Source organism: Mobula birostris, chromosome 2, assembly GCF_030028105.1.
Source record: "Mobula birostris isolate sMobBir1 chromosome 2, sMobBir1.hap1, whole genome shotgun sequence".
Lineage (NCBI taxonomy): Eukaryota > Metazoa > Chordata > Chondrichthyes > Myliobatiformes > Myliobatidae > Mobula > Mobula birostris.
This window is the reverse complement of record NC_092371.1, coordinates 238,525,884-238,543,082: the sequence shown is the minus strand read 5'-3', so window position 1 is coordinate 238,543,082 and position 17,199 is coordinate 238,525,884. Positions and strand designations below refer to the sequence as shown.

Sequence of the window (17,199 nt, the reverse complement as noted above, 5' to 3'; positions counted from 1 at the left end):
GATTTTTGCATCATTTTGGCAGCTCCAGGACAAATTCGGATTGCAAAAGAGTCATTTTTACAGGTATCTCCAACTAAGACACTATATAAGATCACATCTTTCTGGTTTTGAGACGGCAGAACCTGATAAATTAGATAATCATTTAAGATCATGTTTAGGGACAGAACACATCATCGCCTATCTGTATGATGCCATACAAAACAAGTGTCATATAACATTGGATAATATTAAAAAAGAGTGGGAAAAGGAATTGGGTACAGAGATAGAGGAGGTTATATGGAATGAGGCTTTGGAGTATGTTAACTCCTGTTCCATTAATGCCAGGCATTGTTTAATACAATATAAAATCCTACAGAGACTACATTACTCAAAAGTAAGGATTCATAAAATATTCCCAGAGGTGTTCCCAATGTGTGAGAAATGCAAGTCCTCGAAGGCAAATTTGTTACATAGTTATGCTTTATGTCTCAGGATACAAGAGTACTGGCTGCCACTGAAAATGTGAACAAGACTATTACAGGAATAGACAATTAAAATACGCCACCATAGTAGAGAAATCAATTCAGTATAGGGGATTGAAAAGAAATCCTGAACTGTCAATGCAGGATTGGCAATTAGTAGGAAAAATATAGTCTGAACAGATACTGCACTGTGCAGCCAGAAACATGAATCCAAAACACAGCATTGCCTATCTGCTGCCAGCATTAGCACATTTCCTTGGGACAGGAAGGAATTGATATTTTAACTTTTATTTTAATTGACACCTAACTAATTACTATAGATAATTTGTCCTCAGAGGAGCTAATAACATACTAATGAGAAAATTCGCCCATTGCGCGAGGAATAAAGGTGTATATTACCAAAGCTACAAATGCTATATGATTTGGATTACTAACTGAACTGTATTCAAATTAACACAAAATAAAACAAATTAGAGGAATCAATTAAATGATTCAAAGAATGGTATGGTAGAAAGCGCTTTTGATTTAAGGACACAGTAGTGGTATTGGTGAAGTCCCATAAAGACAAGCTTCATTTGAATTGAGTTGTGACCAGTGTTCTGACAAATTGAATAACTACAGTTAAGTATGTGTGCATATGTCAATTGCTTTACCTTCTTATTAATGGTTCAATGACCATAACAAGCTGGGGTTCCAGGGATGTGGTGAAGTTAGCTTCTCCAACAATTATCTCCCAGTTGCACTCACGTCACTGTGATAAAGCGCTTTGAGAGGACGGTCATGGCCAGAACCAACTCACTGCTGAGCAAGGATCTGGACTCACCGCAACAGGTCTACAGCAGATGCAATCTCACTGACTCTCCACTCAGATTTGAATCAACTATGTCAGGTTGCTGTTTATAAGACTAAAGAACTGATTGTGGACTTCAGGAAAGGGAAGTCGAGGGAACACACATCAGTCCTCATTAAGGGATCAGCAGTGGAAAGGATGAGGAGTTTCAGGTTCCTGGATGTCAACATCTCTGAAGATCTATCCCAGGCCCAACATAGTGAGGATGTTTGGTATGTCACCAACGACTAACAAATTTCTATAGGCGTACTGTGGGGAGCATTCTAACTGGTTGCAACACTATCTGGTATGGAGGGGCCACTGCACAGGATTAGAAAAAGCTGAAAAGAGTTGCAAACTCAACCAGCTCCATCATGGGGACTAGTCTTCCCATCATTGAAGATACCTTCAAAAGGTGATGCCTCAAAAAGGCAGATATTGATAAACCCTTCTTTTGGAAACTGCAATGCCATTTCTCCATTAACACATACAATTAATGCATTAATTTACACTAGTATTAATTGACAGCTGTAGTTACTAAGGAAAACCCACTGTACAGCTAATGCAATGTCATTAAGAATTTAACATTCCAATAATATTACAACTCATATTCCTACATTGCATTGTTGGAACTGTACAACAATACAGATTTTTGAGAAGATACATGGCAATCCAGACACACTGCAAATTTCTATAAATGTACAGGGTCTAGAGCATTTTCAATGATTGCATCACAACGTGGTAAGAAAGCTTCAATGGACAGGACTCTAGAGGGTTGTGGGTTCAGCAGCTTCATCAGAGGCACAATTTCCCCCTCCCATAGAAGTGGCATCTCAAGGAAGCAGCATCCATTACTAACGACTTTCACTATCCAGGACATGTCCATCCATGGAAGGAGGTAAGGCAGCCTGAAGATCCGCACTCTATTATTTAAGAACAGCTTCTTGTCATCCACCATCAGATTTCTGATTTCTGAATGGTCCACAAACCCATGCACACTACCTTGTTTTCTTCTTCTTTCTGTTCAGTGTCTAGCAAACCTGAACTTTTCGCTACCGTTAGATAGCTGATTATTTAGGGCATACAGTTATGCATTTCAACATTCATTATATATTTAGTGTGGGCATGTGGCCAAGTGGTTAAGGCATTTGAGTAGCAACCTGAAGGTTGTGAGTTCGAGCCCCAGCCAAGGTAGCGTGTTGTTTCCTTGAGCAAGGCACTTAACCACACAGTGCTCTGTGACGACACCGGTGCCAAGCTGTATTGGCCCTTGCCCTTCCCTTGGACAACATCGGTGTCGTGGAGAGGGGAGACTTGCAGCATGGGCAACTGCCGGTCTTCTATACAACCTTGTCCAGGCCTGCGCCCTGAAGAGTGAAGACTTTCCAGGTGCAGATCCATGGTCTTGCAAGACTAATGGATGCCTTATACATATTTTAAGTGATTTCCAATTTATTTTTAGAATTATAAGATATGGGACAACTTACAGTTGTACTACATATTTAAAGGTGACTAAATAATAACATTAGCACAACTAAATAAGGTCCACTAATTTTTGCTTGAACTGATGATGTAAGCATAATTCTACATTCTTGATGTGATTTCATTGCTTATTCAATTTCCGTTCCAGCACCAAAGATTACTCCATGTGTTTTAAAGAAAACAAAAACCCCTCACAATCCCACATACTAGATAGCTCAACTGGTGCCCTAGCAGGAATGAAAGATGGTGCACCCAATTAGAACTAGTAAATCGGAACAGCTAATGATTAAAATTTTGAGTGCTATTAGAGAGATCTTAGCTTGAAAACTACAAACACAAGAGATTCTGCAGATGCTGGAAATCCAGAGTGCTGGAAGAACTCAACAGGGCAAACAGGATCTGTGGAGAGGAATAAAGAGCCGAGGGCTGAGACCTCTCTTCACAACCGTGACTAAATGCAATAACAGCCTCTTAATGCTTTAATTCATACAATTAGATTGCCTAATATTTTTAAACTGGAAGCCATCTACCAGTATCTACCTTATATTACAGTAGTTCAAATGCAGAACAATTGAACTGAATTAAATTGAATTGACATTATTACTTACATCCTTCATATACTGTACATGAGTAAAAACCTTTACCTTACCTCTCCATCTAAATGTGCAATGTGCAATTTATAGTAATTTATAATAAATAGTATGTACAACAGGACAGTCATCATAACTTAGAAATAGAGTTGTGTCAGCATGAATTCAACAGTCTGATGGCCTGGTGGAAGAAGCTGTCCTGGAGCCTGTTGGTCCCGGCTTTTATGCTGCGGTACTGTTTCCTGGATGGTAGCAGCTGAAACAGTTTGTGGTTGGGGGTGACTCTGGTACCCAATTATCCTTTGGGCTTTTTTAAACACCTGTCAATGTAAATGTCCTGAATAGTGGGAAGTTCACATCTACAGATGCACCGGGCTGTCCACACCACTCTCTTCAGAGTCCTGCTATTGAGGGAAGTACAGTTCCCATACCAGGCAGTGATACAGTCAGTCAGGATGCTCTCAGTTGTGCTCCTACGGAAAGTTCTTGAGATTTGAGGGCCCACACCGAACTTCTTCAACTATCTGAGGTGAAAGAGGCACTGTTGTGTCTTTTTCACCACACAGCCAGTATGTTCAGACTATGTGAGATCCTCGGTGATCTTTATGCCAAGGAACTTAAAGCTGTTCACCTTCTCAATCCTAGATCCATTGATGTCAATTCCGGCTATCCTCTCTCCATTCCTTGTGTAGTCCACAACCAGCTCCTTCGTTTTTGCGACATTGAGGGAGAGGTTGTTTTCTTGACACCACTGTGTTAGGGTGATGACTTCTTCTCTGTAGGCTGCCTCATTATTATTTGAGATTAGGCCAATCAGTATAGAGTCATCAGCAAATTTAATTAGTAGACTGGAGCTGTGGGTGGCGACACAGTCATGCGTATACAGACAGTAGAGGAGGGGGCTTAGTACACAGCCCTGAGGGGCACCTGTGTTGAGGGTCAGAGGGTCAGAGGGACAGAGGTGAGAGAGCCCACTCTTACCACCTGCCGGCGATCTGACAAGAAGTCCAGGCTCCAGCTACGCAAGGCAGGGTGAAGGCCGAGGTCTCTCAGCTTCTTGTCGAGCCTGGAGAGAATTATGGTGTTGAAAGATGAACTGTAGTCCAGGAACAGTATTCTCACATAAGCATCCCTCTTCTCTAGATGTGCAAGGACAGTGTGTAGAGCTGTGGCTAATGCGTCATCTGTCGATCGGCAATGCAATGATGTTCATATTATTATAAGTGTAGAGAGTTAGATGTCCTAATATGTCTCAGACTTCCTAACCAACAGACCTCAGATAATCAGGATGCACAACAACTCCTCAACATGGGTGCCCTTCCAGGGCTGTAAGCTGAGCCCATTGCTGTGCACTGCTCACACCCAAGTAATCACATTGTCAAATTCACCAATGACACAGCAGTGGCAAGGCTCATCACCAACAATGATAAGACAGCCACAATCAAGTGAGTTCACCAATACCTCCACTTTCAGAGGAGGCTAAAGAGAGCTGGACTATGCATACCAATACTCCCATCCTTCTACAGATGCACAATAGAGAGCATCCTAACATGTGGCATCATTGCACGGTATGGAAGCTGTACTGCAGTAGACAGGAAATCTCTACAACGGGTAGTCAGAACTGCCCAATGCATCACCAGCACTAGCCTACCCACATTCAAGGACATACATACACAGAAAAGCTCTGGAAAATCCCAACACCATGAAGGATTCCACCCATCCTGCTCATGGACTGTTCGTCCCACTCTCATCAGGGAGAAGGCTACGTAGCATCCACACCAGGACCACCAGACTCAAAAACAGTTACTTTCCCCAAGCAGTAAAGCTGATCAATACCTCCAACTACCAACCCATCCCTCTACACACCCCAACAACCACTACTATATCATTTCCTGACACAGTCACCATATGTACAGGCAGTCTTGTACCTAGCGTCACTTTATGGATGTACAATTAATCTATGTATATAAAGTACCTTATATACTTATACTTATTGTTTTTTTTTATTTTTGTGGGTTTTTTTTGATCTTATTGCTTTTACGTGCTGGTTCAGATCTGGAATAACAATTATATTGTTTTCCTTTACATTTGTGTACTGGAAATGACATTAAACAATGTTGAATCTTAGGTCTGCATTACGCTGGGGTACAGCAGCAATTCAGCACAATACTATCAGCATACCTCAACACAAGTGCAAATATATTTTGGGACTCCCACAAAGACAAATTTTCTGCCAGAGTTCCAATAACTATGGTCTGCTGCAAGACTTCAACAATGGAGAAGTAGTTTGCTGACAACCCAGGATTCTCATGGGAACTTTTCTTTAAGATTCTGTTCCAAGTTAGGCTGTAATATTTAGTTCCAATTATTTCTTGAAAAAACTATATTATTATTAATAAACACAATTTTTTCCTGAATACTGTACCTAAGTATCACCATCCTAATGTATTTTAAGGATCAACTTTATGCTTCATATATAATTATCTTGTAACTCTAAAACATTAAACTAATTGAAAGAAAAACACAGAGGCAGGATAACTCCTATACATTAATCTTGCTTTACTTTTAGCAAGGCATTCGTCTATGATGTGGTGGCATGATGACATATGCTGTTCACATAGTTTAATATATAACCCATAATGAATTATTTAAATGGCAAAGAATGCTTAATCAAACAATATATTCACTATGTTACTCAGATATTACTGATATATCTCATTGGTTCTTCACACAAAGATGCATATATCTGGATGCTCTTTATAGCTCAACATTCAATATTATCATCCCCTCAAAACTAATCAATAAGCTCCAAGACCTTGGCCTCAATACTTCCTTGTGCACTTGGATCCTGGATTTCCTCACTTGTAGACCGGAGTCAGTTTGGATTGGTAACAACATCTCTTCCGCAATCTTCATCAGCACGGGTGCACCATAGGGTTGTGTGCTTAGCCCTCTACTCTATTCACTTTACACTGTGAGGCTAAGCACAGTTCCAATGCCATATTTAAGTTTGCAGATGACACCACTATTGCGGGTTGAATCAAAAGTGGTGATGAATCAGCATACAGGAGGGAGAATGAAAACTTCGCTGAGTGGTATGATAAAAAAACCTCTCACTCAATCCAGCAAGACCAAGGAGCTGATTATAGACTTCAGGAGAGGGAAATCAGAAGTCCATGAGCTAGTCCTCATCGGCAGATCAGAGATAGAGAGGGTCAGCAACTGGAAATTCCTCTGTGTTACTATTTCAGAGGACCTGTCCTGGAAGAAAGCATGGCAGCACCCCTATTCCTCAGGAGTCTGTGGAGATTCGGCATGACATCTAAAACATTGAGAAATTTCTATAGATGCATAGTGGCGAATATATTGACTGGCTGCATCATAGCCTGGTAAGGAAATACCAATGCCTTTGAATAGAAAATTCTACAAAAGGTAGTGGATTTGGCCCAGTACATCACAGGTAAAGCCCTCCCAACCATTGAGCACATCTGTCGTGTGAAAGCATCATCCATCATCAGAGATCCCCCCCACCCAGGTCATGCTCCCTTCTCACTGCTTTTGTCAGGTAGAAGGTACAATAGCCTCAGGACTTGCACCACCAAGTTCAAGAATGGTTTCTACCCCTCAACTATCAGGGTCCTGAATAAAGGGAATAACTACTCTCACTTCCCCCATCATTGAGAAGTTACCACAACAGCGATCTCACTTTAAGGACTCTTTATCTCATTATCTCATGATCTCGTTATTTACTGTTATTTATTTATATTTGCATTTACACAGTTTGTTGTCTTCTGCACTCTACTTGATCTTTCATTGATGCTGCTATAGTTACTATTCTATAAGTTTGCTGAGTATATCCACAAGAAAATAAATCTTAGGGTTGTACATGAAGGCATATATGTATTTACTCTGATAATAAATTTACTTTACTTCACACAACACAAGGGTATGTATTAGAAATTTGCTGTGGTGTATAGGCCAGGGCATGCAACAGAAAAAAACATTCAGCAATTATAAAGAATGAAGAATTATACAAAAATAAAGTAATAGGTTAAAAGATGGATATGGAATAAAACGGTCATAAATACATAAGCACCAGCATGTATTTATAATGTAAACAGCATTATAAAAAGTGTTTTAAAGTCTCTCTCATTTATGACCTTCAGTTTATGTATGTAATTTTAAATTATGGGACAAGAAGAACATAATTTAAATGGTAATTAGGGTGCAGATTTTTTTTAAGAGCACTAAATTAAACTGGATTTGTTTTTGCATTAATTTGCAACTTTAAATCACAAACTAGAACATGAGACTTGAGAAATTAAGCTCTAAATAGGATGAAGCATAGTCTTTATGAAGACTGTACTTTGTGTAAAATAGTACCAGTTCATCTGTCATTTGGTTTTCAACATTTTTATGTACTTGTCTTTAATTTGTTCAGGAGGTAAAAACAAGCTGCAATGGTATGTATATAGTAACACATTCCAGCACAGAATTTAACCAGATACTCACGAATAGGATGTGTTTTGTTTCATAATATAGCCTGTGGGACAAAATACAAAAAACAAAATTGGGAAAGGAGCAACTACATAAATTTAAATTCTAGATGCATATCGCCATGCTCTAGAACGGGTACTCAGTATATCCCACAGAACCTGGAGACTCAGTTCAGAAATGCATCAAGTATATTTATCTCTGTAATTAGATTCCAAAAAGACATTCAGTATATTAGCCAAGCTACAGAGAAATATGAATTCATAACATCTCACCATGCCATGTTTTCTCCAATAAAGGAGACCCATTGGTATTATGCATTTCATCACGATTTGTAATATTATAAGCATTTCAAAATTTCAAAAATGGACTCTTTAATATGAATCCAAAGTAATCACCAAACTCCATCCATTTTAGAATTAAACTAATGTCTATACCTGAGACTTTGCAATCATTCAGAATTTAGATTAAACTTTGAACTTTGAACAGAATTTAAATATTTATGTAAATTAACATGGCACAAGTAACTTATTCCACTCTATTTATGGGTGATTTCACCATTATAGGTCACAGAGTACAGCATGATGACTCTAACTCCAACTCTTACTACTTTAAAATGCTGTTGTTCCTTCATCCATGTAGAATCAATAATTACTTTTTATTCTAGAACTAAATTCTGATATCCCCAAGATACAGATTTTCAAAAATCATTACCAGTCTGTGGTGCAAGCACACTAGAGAGAAGATGAGATACAGATTCAGATTCAGAATGATTTATTTATCACATGTACAACGAAGCAAACAGTAAAGTGCACTATTTACGTTAACAACTAACACGACCTAAGGTTTGATGTCACTACTGGACCCCTTATCTAAGAAAGGGTGTGCTGGCATTCGAGAGGGCCCAGAGGAGGATGATGAGAATGATTCCAGGAATGAAAAGGTTAACATATGAGGTGTGTTTGATGGCTCTGGGCCTATATTCAAGAATGGAGGGGGACAGGGGTGGATCAGATTGAAAGCTACTCACTAATGAAAGTCTTGGAAAGGATGTTTTCTATAGCAGGAGAGTCTAGGACCAGAGGGCACGGCCTCGGAATAGAGGGAGGTCCCTTTAAAATACAGATGAGGAGGAATTTTTTTGGGCAGATGGTGATAAATCTCTGAAATTCACTGTAATAGATAACTGTGGAGGCCAAGTCACTGGGTATATTTAAAGGGGTAGTTAATGGGTTCTTTGTCAAGAACCTTAGGAGTTTCTTGATTAGTAAGGGGGTCAAAGATTACAGTGAGAAGGCAGGAGAAAGGGGTTGAGGGAAACTAAATCAGCCATGATCCAATGGTGAATCAGACCCAATGAACTTAATGACCTCAAACAAGGGAAAATCTGCATATGCTGAAAATCGAAGCAACACACACAAAATGCTGAAGGAACTCAGCAGGCCAGGCAGCATCAATGAACAAGTATAAGTGACATTTTGGGCCAAGACCTTTCAGCAGGACTGGAGAAAGAGAGCTGAGGAGTAGATTTAAAAGGTGGGGGAAGGGGAGAGAGAAACACAAGGTGACAGATAAAATTTGGAGGGAGAGGGATGAAGCAAAGAGTTAGGAAGTTGATTGGTGCATGTGGTAGAAGAGTCAAAAGGCTGCAGAGATCACAGAAGAGGAGCAGTGAGAGAGGGTTTTACTGAACTCCCGTCGAATGGAAAATTTTAACTTCTTCAGGGTAGGCTTCCTGGAGGAGACTTTGCAGTGTAGTATGACCATGGGCTGAATGACCTAATTCTGCTGCTATGTCTTAAGGTCTTATGTTCATATTAAAAATCAACAGACACAATTATCAAAAAATACTATTTCCTTTAATGTTGTCAAGACTTTAGAAGGATGGAAATGCATGATTATTAAATAATTTGCTATTGCCAAAGACTACACCTAGAGAATGCAAAGCAACACTGACCACGAGGAACTCCCTAACTTGATGCAACATTTTGATATTTTTAAAAAAAGTACAGACTTCCTAATTAATGCTTCCATTTTAACAGGAGGAGCCATGAAATTAGCTGTAGAACCACCTCTATATAAATACAACAGGATTCATCTTTTTAAAGTATACTTAAGTTACTCTTCATCCAGGTCAATCTTTTGGGAAACTTTTACAGAAGCAAGTCCACGAAGACCACAAACACTGGTATGTTTGTTTAGAATTTTGTTCAGAGTTTTGTTAACATGCAGAAGAATATGGAAATCTGGGATTTAGTTCACTAACTTCATTAGCATTACATTGCGTGTCCTTTAAACACTCTCAATATGATCATGTGTCAAAATCCTGCAGCCAAACTATTGACTGCCAACGTTTTGCTTAGATAGAAATGTTCTGGGAAACTTAGGTTGTAAAATCATACCTGGCACGTAACACCTTTCAGATATGATTATAAATACTATTAATTATTTCGAAGGGCACCACATAAGAGACACAAAATAAAACAATTTGTAAGGGCTTTCAAATCAAAAGATTTAGATCACTAAATCTCTTGAACTTTTCCTCTTTCCATTGATGTGACTGAAATACTAGGCAAATTTTGAAAAAGGCAACTGTTTATCAGAGTCATTTTTGCTTGCGTAAAAACTGGAGAGAAATACATTCCATTCAACTAATTTGTTAATCCAATATCCTTGAATTATGTTTTCCTTTAACACTTCTCAATATTGCTTTTTTCTTTACATTACAGGTGCAACATGGTTTCAAAAGAAATTAGTGCACTTCTGCTGTTGCTGCCACTGAACCTGGTTTATGGAACTGATCTTATCAGATATGTATATCCAGCTTATAATATAAAAAGCTATGGGAGTAAGTCTATACCTCATAGTTAAATATTTCTTTGGAATGGTTACAGTTTAACTATTCTGATAGGCAGATAAAGATGACAAAATTAGCTGTCATCTCAATGCAAGCTGATCACTGTTCTTCGTTTTAACTGTAGTTTGATTTTAAGCTTTATGCCTTATTTTGTGTTCCACAAGTAGAATGCTCTTGGGAAAAAGAGAGAAAAATAACTAAAAGGTCACTATAAACTGATCAACCAGCAAGGCATAAGTACTAGTCATTTACAAGAGAATATCTGCAGATGCTGGAAATCCAAGCAACACATGCAAAATGCTGGAGGAACCCAGCATTTTGTGCGTAGTACTGGTCATTTGTGTAGATTTGCAGCATGCATTCCCTTCTGATAAATTGACTTACAAGATAAGATCAGTTGAAACTAATTCCCACCAACTACAGATAAAGTAATAGCATTTGATCCAGGTCCAAAGAGCCATTCAGCACATGGTCTCATGACACTATAATACTGCTCTAAAAATGCTAAATCTACACTATGCACTTACTTAAACAGGTAACCTTCTGATCACAAAAATTAACATGGTCATGGTATGACACCTATGGAGACCAAGTCATTGGGTATATTGAAGGCAGAGGTTGATAGATTCTTGATTAGTCATGGCATGAAGGGATATGCAGAGAAGGCAAGAGATTGAGGCTGACAGGGAAATTAGATCAGCCATGGAGGAGCAGACTTGATGGACCAAATGGCCTAATTCTGCTCCTATATCTTATGGTGTTATAGAAATATACCACTTGGTTGGGTGCTTGTGGGTTCTATCCTCATTCTTAAGCACATTACAAAGGCAGGTACTCCACTGCAGTACAAAGGAAATGCTACATTGTCAGAGGTGCTACTTCTTGTATCAAATTTTTAAGTCAGAATCCAATTTAGAAGAATAAAGTTAAAACTGGACCCAAATACAGCTAACCCAAAATTAACTTTGACCAGAGAACTGGGATCATTTCTATATCTAATCTGACCATCAATCATGCTATTAATCTGTTTGGAATGATAGTGACAAATCTGGTCATTCAAAGAAATTAACCATAGATAAAGTACTGAGCCTGGCTGACATAGCAGAGTCTGTCTCAAACCAAATCAAACCTAAACATTTCAACATACACATTGCCAACTTGAACACAAAATATGTATGCCGTAGGGTTCCAGCTGGCTCACTTGGTGCTTACAGAGTTCTGTGTAAAAGAAGAGTGATGAAGGTCCTGGATTTGTAACATTAGTTATCCCTTTATCCATGGGTGCTGCCTAATCTGCTGACTCTATCCCAGAATTTTCCATTTTCATTTCATATTGCCATTTAAAGTTTTTATTTTGATTTTTGTTTGATTTTAACCTGATCCACTTTAGGGCTCTGCCTACTAAAACTGAGCGATATTTTCCATTACTAGCATAATTTCATAGAAAAAACAATGTCCATTTAATGGTCCAGAACCATATAAAAAGGCAGTTTACTTTTTGTGAATCAGAAAATACTGACTTGCTGGTCCTGATCCACAGAGGTGAGGCCCAGTGCAACAGTAGCAGCAAAGTGGGTTTAAGACAGTTGTCACAGAAGGGCTAAAATGCCTTTAACAGTTTGCTATTAAAACTATCGCATACCAGGCGCTATCCAAATTTAAAATCAATTAAATAAAAATATTATTGGAAATAAAAAAATTAGATCACAAAACACCTTAAAGCACTGAAAAGTTAAAACATTAAAGTAAATTCAGTTAGAAAATAAGTTTATATTATCCTCGTCACTCACAGCCATTCCACGTCACTTAATTTAATGCAATCACTTGTTTTCTGTCATAGTTCCAAAAATGGCTCAGAGGCGCCAATAAAATTCCTCAGTTTAAGTATGGGGAAACTGCTCTACCACTAGACTCAAAAAGTATGATATCACAGTGAAACTCAAGAAACACCAGCAATTCTCATTCACATACTTGGGGCTTCTTCAATCAAAGAGAAATCCCGTTTTTAGTGGCACTCACCGCAAAATAACCAATCTTCCGTCCTTGGACTCACTTTACACCGCACGTTGTCGGAGCAGTGCTGCCAGGATAATCAAGGACACGACCCACCCAAGCCAACACATTTTTTGTCCCTCTTCCCTCCGGGAGAAGGCTCAGGAGCTTGAAGACTCATACGGCCAGATTTGGGAACAGCTTCTTTCCAACTGTGATAAGACTGCTGAACGGATCCTGACCCGGATCTGGGCCGTACCCTCCAAATATCCGGACCTGCCTCTCGGTTTTTTTTTTGCACTACCTTAATTTCCCTTCTCTATTTTCTATTTATGATTTATAATTTGATTTTTTAATATTTACTAACGATTTGTACTCCAGGGAACGTGAAGCATAGAATCAAATATTGCTGTGATGACTGTACATTCTAGTATCAATTGTTTGGCAACAATAAAGTATAAAGTATAGATCTGAACAGAACTGTCAATACTTTGCAAAAGATACTGTTTAACGTGACAGAAAAAGTAACAATGATCAAACATATATCACATAGGTATTTCTAAAGCAATCAGAGCAAATTCCTTTTCTATCAGTTCCATCTGGATATATATGAATCACAAAGGTGGTATACTGTGGTGAAAACTTAACTGTAATACAGTGTGAACAGGAATGGCATGGTAACACTTTAAAGCAAGGGACATGATACTAAATCTCACAGAGATCTGTTAATTAAGACCTTAAGACCATAACGAAAAGGAGTAGAATTAGGCCATGATTTGGCTCATCGAGTCTGCTCCGACATTTCATCACGGCTGATTCATCTTCCCTCTCGGCCCCAATCTCCGGCCCTCATGCCCTGACGAACCAATAAGAATAATCATGCTGAATAACCACTTTGCAATGTAGTCTTATTGTAGCTATATGATCAATTTTTTTTACAGACATTATTTACAGCCTTACACAAATGAGATTATCCAGAACACAATAAAGTGTTAATGATAATTGACTGGTGACAAATTTGTATGACATTTATTTTTGAGGAAAAAGTTTGAACAGATTATTAAAAATGTTTATTCAATTCTGGAATAACAAATTGACAAAAATCAAAGGGATAAACTATTTAAATCACAGCAAAGTGCAGTAAAGCTCCTGAATTATTGCAGCTTAACACCAGGATATACAAAAATAGTTTTCCTCAGTAATGCTTAATACTGAACTTCTAGTGGTCCTTTGTTAAAAACCAAACCACCAAAAGATTATAATTAAGAATATCTAGCTATAATTTTATATCATTAATTTTATCTCTGGCCTGAGGTATCAATTAATCAAAATTCAGGCTCCATTACACAGCTCAAATGCCATTATATGTCTTGGTGAAAGATGAAAGAACTCATAAGGCCCTGCCAGAATTATTATTTCATTTCAATTTGAGGCGTGTAGCATCTAATTTTTAATGATTTAAAGACTCAGTTTTCCCAGACTTAGAAACACTACATTTTGCATGTACTACTATAGTATTCTTGCAGGAAAGGGTGACTAGACACAAAATGCAGTATTCATACCTTATCTTATCCAGAACAAATGTTTTCCTTTGACAAGAAGATGGCCGTATCTCAAAAACTGCCACGTGGCTTCATGATCAGTGTGATGACCTGGAGATCTGGAAGTTCATGGCTGTCTAATTAACTAGAGATTACACTATGATTTATCAGTATCAGGTTTATCATCCCCGGCATGTCTCGTGAAATTTGTTAACTTAGCAGCAGTTCAAACCAATACAAAATATAGAAGAAGAATAATAATAAATAAGTAAATCAATTACAATATACGTATATTGAATAGATTAAAAATTGCAAAAAAACAGAAATAATATATAATAAAAAAGTGAGGTAGTGTCCAAGGGTTCAATGTCCATTTAGGATTCGGATGGCAGAGGGGAAGAAGCTGTTCCTGAATCACTGAGTGCGTGCCTTCAGGCTTCTGTACCTCCTGCCTGATGGTAACAGTGAGAAAAGGGCATGCCCTGGGTGCTGAAGGTCCTTAAATAGTGGATGCTGCCTTTCTAAGACACCTCCCCTTGAGATGTCCTGGGTTCTTTGTAGGCTAGTACCCAAGATGGAGCCGACTAAATTTACAACCCTCTGCAGTATCTTTTGGTCCTGGGCAGTAGCCCCCACCCCATACCAGACAGTGATGCAGCCTGTCAGAATGCTCTCCACAGTACATTTGTAGAAGTTTTTGAGTGCATTTGTTGATATGCCAAATCTCTTCAAACTCTTAATGAAGTATAGTCACTGTCTTGCCTTCTTTATAAATGCATCAATATGTTGGGACCAGGTTCCTCAGAGATCTTGACACCCAGGAACTTGAAACTGCTCACTGTCTCCACTTCTGATCCCTCTATGAGGATTGGTATGTGTTCCTTCATCTTACCCTTCCTGAGGTCCACAATCAGCTCTTTCGTCTTATTGACGTTGGGTGCCAGGTTGTTGCTGCGACACCACTCCACTGGTTAGCATATCTCGCTCATGTATGCCTTCTTGTCACCATCTGAGATTCTACAAGCAATAGCTGTATCTTCAGCAAATTTATAGATTTACTTTCCTAACTAACTACTTTTTGCAAAAAGAATCCTAAATCAAAATCCTTATTAATAAAGATTAATATTACTGAAGTGCTATTTGAAATAAGTAGCTAAATTATGTTCTTTGCAAATAAGTCTAATTACGGAAAACATGGCCTGGTTTAGGAATTTTAAGTTAGCATCAATGGGAAAGGTAATTTACACAAATAATCAGTAATAAAACTAATTAAAACACTTAGAAGTTTATTTGATTGTCGAGCTTGGCAAAACGTTTACAGATGTTTTGGCTCCACACAAGAAGCCATCATCAGTGTACAGTTGAGAGTATTGCCTCCTTACAATGCTAGCTTATATACTCCTCTGGAGTCCAAATGAATATTGATTTAATGTTGTGATCTGGCTGGCTGGTTCAAAACCCTGTGAAATGTTGAGCAGTAGAAGATTTTGATTGGCTAGCTTTAAGGGAGGTCCATTTGGAATCTGGATAGTCAACGGACCTCCCTCGAAGCTAGCCAATCAGAATCTTCTACTGCTAAACAGTTCACAGTGCTTTGAACCAGCCAACCAGATCACAATGTCTGATCAATATCCATTCAGACCCCAGAGGAGTATATAAGCCCACATTCTGAAGAGACAACACCCTAAACTGTGCACTGATGATGGCTTCTCCATTGCAGCCAAAACATCTGCAAGCATTTTGCCAAGCTAGGCAATTAACCAAATTTCCAAATAGCCAACCCGAGCTACCGATATTCCGCATAACATCAAAGTAAAGCACAGCTGTTTATACTGGGCCTCAATTCTCTGAGAATATTATAGCAGATTCACAACTTTTGTTAATGCTATTATTAACAATTTTAAGAAAAGCAATCAGTGGCATGGATGACTGAGTTGTCATTGCCTTGTACTTTTTGTAACTTCCTGCCCCATAAAAATACAAAACTCAGTGAGTATTTACCAGTCCTGAAGGGTCGCAACCCAAATCATTTATAGATGCTGCCTGACCTACTGAGTTCCTTCAGCATTTTGTGTGTGCTGCTTTGATCATTGTTTTCTACATCTACATACATCAGGCATGTTATTTTAGTACCCTGCAATGTGATTAAAAATTAAAAATCATGTTTTTTTTATATTTTGCTTTGCTGTCTGTGAAAATATTTTATTGATAAACTGTTCAGTTTGTTTGATGGTATAACTGTTATTTCTGGGGAACCTCTTGAACTGATGTCTAAGAGCAAACAATTACACAATTGAGAACATCCTGACTGGCTGTATGGGAACTGTAATCCCCTCAATCGCAGGGCTCTGCAGAGTGGTACGGACAGCCCAACACCTCTGTAGATGTGAATTTCCCATGATTCAGGACATTTACAAAGAAAGGTGTATAAAAAGGGCCCGAAGGATCATTGGGGACCCGAGTCACTCCAACCACAAACTGTTCCGGCAGCTCCCATCTAGGAAATGGTACCGCAGTATTAAAGCCAGGTCCAACAGACTTCAGGACAGCTTCTTCCACCAGGCCATCAGACCAATCAGTTCACACTTATACATTGTATTTCTATGCTATATTGACTGTCCTGTTGTACATACTAATTATTACAAATTACTATAAATTGCGCATTGCACATTTAGATGGGGATGTAACGTAAAGATTTTTACTCCTCATGTATGTGAAGGATGTAGGAAATAAAGTCAATTCAAGTGTACACTTGATCAAAAGCTTCTTGCCTTATCTTGACTTCTACTAAATAAACTCAAGTACATTGTCAATGAAAATAGACACTTGCTTACATGTGGCCATCAAGTTCAAATCAATAAGAGCACATAGGCACAGGTATCTGACCCAAACTGAAAAGATCCAACTATGCATGTCAAATTTGGCAGACAAGACTTAGGAGGAAAAAACCTTA

The 17,199-nt window shown here is 38.5% G+C and overlaps 1 protein-coding gene across 1 annotated transcript in view; it reads right to left on the bottom strand.

Moving 5' to 3' along the window:
• Positions 1–17,199, bottom strand: part of nt5dc1 (5'-nucleotidase domain containing 1) — a 673,759-nt gene that overhangs the window by 513,510 nt on the left and 143,050 nt on the right. The window lies entirely within an intron of this gene.